The sequence below is a fragment of the Triticum dicoccoides genome, chromosome 3B, assembly GCF_002162155.2.
Source record: "Triticum dicoccoides isolate Atlit2015 ecotype Zavitan chromosome 3B, WEW_v2.0, whole genome shotgun sequence".
NCBI lineage: Eukaryota > Viridiplantae > Streptophyta > Magnoliopsida > Poales > Poaceae > Triticum > Triticum dicoccoides.
Genome location: NC_041385.1, coordinates 849,468,868 through 849,473,124, shown reverse-complemented (window position 1 = coordinate 849,473,124; position 4,257 = coordinate 849,468,868). Strand labels below are relative to the sequence as shown.

Here is a 4,257-nt window from a genome sequence, read left to right as displayed (position 1 = left end):
GGTCGGGGGTGCTTCGACGCTCGACAAGGATGCGAGATGCAAGGAACCAGTGGAGAATTGATGTGGCAAAGCTGCATCCAGCGACATAATTTGCTCCATCAAGCATCGATATTTGCTGGAACCGGCAACGGCGTGGGATGGCCACACGACGCCACCAGAGTTGCTACTGCGGCAGCGGCGGCCGATGTTGCCATGACCAGGCCGGCGACTCTACGGCGACCACGCGATGCTCGGCATGACGGCGTCACCAAGCTGCATCGGACGCAACAGGGCTGCTAGCAACGACGGCGGCCTGTTGAAGGACGCAGCAAGGCTGCTGGCGACGACGACCTGCTGGCGGTGACGGCGACCTCGCGATGCTCGGGACGACGGCCATGGCGACGAGCGTGGGTCGCGCGGTTCACCAGCAAGCGCGGGCGGCAGCGAGGGCAGAGTCTGTCGCGAACACAAGTTGTTGGTGTTGTTGGTCAACGCGAGATGCAAAAGAGTTGCATGGGAAATCAACGGGTGGAGGTTGCCTCATCCAACGGCCAGGCTGCGACCGGCCGAGTGCTTGGGCCGGCGCGCCGGCGCAGAGTAATCCCCAAAAACAAATTAGACTCCTAGACTTTGTAAGTCCCAACAGCCGTTAGCGTCCCACCGGCCCCCAACTGATGTGGAGAGGGTGGATGCATGCCCTAGACCGGATGCTCACACAGGTGGGCCTCGTCAAGGTTAATGGCCTTGCGCTGCTAGTTGCTTGCGTGTTCTCCTGGCCGAAATTGTTGGGTAGAGAGTACTATCAAAAAATAAAAATTGTTGGGTAAAGAGGAGTAGATCGGTACATGCTCAGCGAAACTGCTGCTGTGTGGGGCCATCACCATGCGATGGTAGACACTCGGACGGGCTTCACGGTGGAGAAGAGGCGGTTACAGGATGGTAGGCAATGGCAAATGCAATTCATGTCATTATACGTGAATCGTGATGCAGGGCAAAAATGATGCAATGATGTAAAAAAAATCATTTCCTGCCTTTTCCAATTTTTCTGTGTACATTTCGTTGCAAATGCAAATTTCGTAGTGTTTCTATAAAAAACTGAATATCTAAAGCTACTAAAGCTCACATGCATACAAGCGGCCAGCTGCTCAAATAAATTGTCTCTGATTCTTATCTCGCGAAGCTAAGAAAATCTCCTATTTGCACAATCAACATATATATATCCTTGAAAGAAGGTAGAAGCTTTGATAAAACCTCCAAATTTGGTCATAAAACTATCCTCTTTTTTAGGCAATATGTATAACAGGACATGTTCATATTTTGCACGCACATTTTTTGTGGTCATGATAGCAGTTCTGCAAGCACAAACGTAGAGAATATACTCTAGAGTACATAAAGGATAAACACGCCTACATAATAACGTGGTATCAGCACGTGACGGTAGGAAAATTAAATTTGTGGAGGCAGAACCCAGGTACAAGTATTATGGCCATTACCACCATCACTCTCACCATAATCATAGTTTTCATCCTTCTCGCGGTAGTGGTATCCACGTGACATGATCCTTTCCGAGTCAACCACATTATCGCTTTCCCAACAATAAATGGCGCAGCTACCGAGATCCAATATAGCTAAGCAGTCCACGACGTCACCGTGGCGAGAGGAGTAGTAGATACAGTTCGCTTCCACAATGCTGTGCATACCCACGCCTGAAACCTGTACCGCCTTGCAACATCTTGGCCCTAGGAATAACGCGTGGTCGCCCAAGCTAGTCACCTCTGACCACATGTATTTGTGTGGCCATCTCGTGGCGCTGTTGACAAGCTCAGACACCCTAAAACTATGAGCCTTGTAATGGCTGACCTGCACGGCTATCGCCAACTTGCTGCGCAGCTCCACTATGTAGTGGGCATAGTGTAGCATCCCATGTCCATGCCCGTAGATGGGTATGTCGAAAGTTACTATATTGAATGCAGTGACTACTGGAGCTCCAGTATTGTTTCGGCCAAGGACGAAGCTATATAACATCCCAAAACTCACGAGGCCATAGAGCTCGTCGTTGTAGAAAGCAATGTCTGCTAGGCTCGGGCATATGTCGGTGCCGCATCCTCGTGTGGTCCACCCATCTTCATCCTTACATCCAAGTTTATGGACCGCAAGACCACATCTTGTGGTTATCGCGGCGAGGATGCAGCCTTGTGAGGAAGGGCTCTTGGAGAAGATAATTTTTTGGATGAAGATCTTGCTTGTGGTTTTTTGAGTAGTGGAACATCGACATGCAAAGTCCCTAGGGAGCGGCACCCGGGCGCACGTGAAGAGGTTTACGAGCACAACCTGAGGGCCCAGGACGGCGGCCACCCATCCACCATCATGGGATCCGACGATCCGCCAACCCCTAGGGAAGCAGGGCAGGGGCTTGGGCAAGACCCTGCCCTCCTCCGGGCTGTACGCCCGCATCGCCCGGTCATGCTGGCCATTGCTAGTCGATGGTACCAGCAGTGGGATGGCCGGCGGCTTTGGATGCCATGACGCGACCGCGTGCCAGGACGTGCAGACGGCAGCAAAACGCGCGCGGTCGCACTGCCGTGAGGAGCACAGCCCGTAGATCACGCGCAGGAGGTTGCCGGGCATGTCAGGCCACCGCCCTTGGACGTCGCTGGCCATCGATGGTTGGAGTTCCTACGTGTAGGGTTGTGTTGCGAGAGCGATAGATTGATTGAAAAGAGTTGTACGCAGGTCAATGTCCTTGGGCTTGATAGTATATACGTACGTACAGATCCAAGGGATCATGGGCTGATTTTTGTTAAAGAACATAGAAACTTTATTCATTTGCAATAACAAGTACATCGTTTATGAGGAGGGGTACAATTTCGCTCAAGGGCTCTTTAAACTAGTTCAAAGATGAAGAAAATCTAGCTAACATAGCAAGTTCATGTGCGACCTAATTTGCTTCTCTATTACAATGCTCAAATTTAGTAATGGAAAAGTCACATGCTAAAAAATAACAATCGTCAAACATTGTCGCCGCTGTACTAGATGACCGTCCTCCATTATTCATGGTTTCGATGACCTCCATGTTATCTGAGTTAATAACTGCGGTTACAGCCCGCCCTTCGAGCAATAGATAGACCATATCTAAGCGCCATAGCTTCAGCCGTCAGAACGTCCGTGCACCAATCAATTCTCCAATCCCCCCTGCAATGAATTTTCCTTCATCATCTCTCAGAACTGCACTAGCCGTGCCCCTGAGCTGGTCATGATCAAAAGAGGCATCCACATTATGTTTTACAAACCCCCTTGAAGGTTGGACCCAACCTCCTCTTTTCATCGTAGCCTTTGGTGATAATTCCTTATGGCATCCAAGGATTGTGTCTGTCTGCAGGCCTCGAAAACCCTAAAGCCGAAGATAAAGAGCCCAATGAACCAGCAAAAAAAAATAGGCCAGATCCGATCCACCGCCGCTCTCGCTGCAACCATCAAGAGCGAATCACATGGCCGCCTCCGCCGGCGGAGTCGTCCGACAGCAATAGGGGTGGTCCGAGCTCCCGGACGACCTCCTCGACGCGGTCTACGTCGTGTGCTCCTCGGCGTACGACCATGCCCGCTTCAGGGCGGTCTGCAGGTCCTGGGCGCGCCGTCGTGTCGTGGCACCCGGCAATGCCCACCCTCCCGCTGCTCCTGCCCTTCAGCGGTGATGCTGATCACGACCAGGAGACGCGAGCGTACAGCCCCGAGGACGGCAGGGCCTTGCACGTCCCACTCCTATCGTTCCCGAGAGGCACTAGACTCGTCGGAGGCCATGACGGTGGTTGGGTCGTCGGCGAGACACTCGGATCAGGGATCTCGATCATCAACCCCTTCTCTAGTGCCGCGGTGGCTCTCTCCGAGAAAAAGAGCACTATTTTCTGTAGATGCATAAACCCGAGGCCATTCGGTGCCACCCCCATTAAAAAGGTCGTCTCCGCTAAAAAAATTGTCTTCTCCAGGGAACTTTCGTCGACCGGCTGTATTCTCGCTGCGATGACCACGGAGTGTGAGATAGCGCTTTGCACCATTGGCTCTCCCGGTGGGTGGACAACAAAACGATGTGACCCAGCCAGGATTATGCATCGTATGGCGTTCACAGACATCGCTTTCTGCAATGGAAGGCTGCATGGCCTTACGCAGAACCAGACTCTCATAATCAACATATACTCATACAAAGATGACACCCCGGAGGTCTCCAGTGTCTACATACAAACCGTCTCAATGACCGTGTTGCAATTCTTGGAGGAGCGGTGG

General features: G+C 51.9%; 1 pseudogene; it reads left to right on the top strand.

Moving 5' to 3' along the window:
* The first annotated feature begins 3,467 nt into the window (after positions 1-3,467).
* LOC119280309 overlaps positions 3,468-4,257 on the top strand; it is a 5,870-nt pseudogene continuing 5,080 nt past the window's right edge.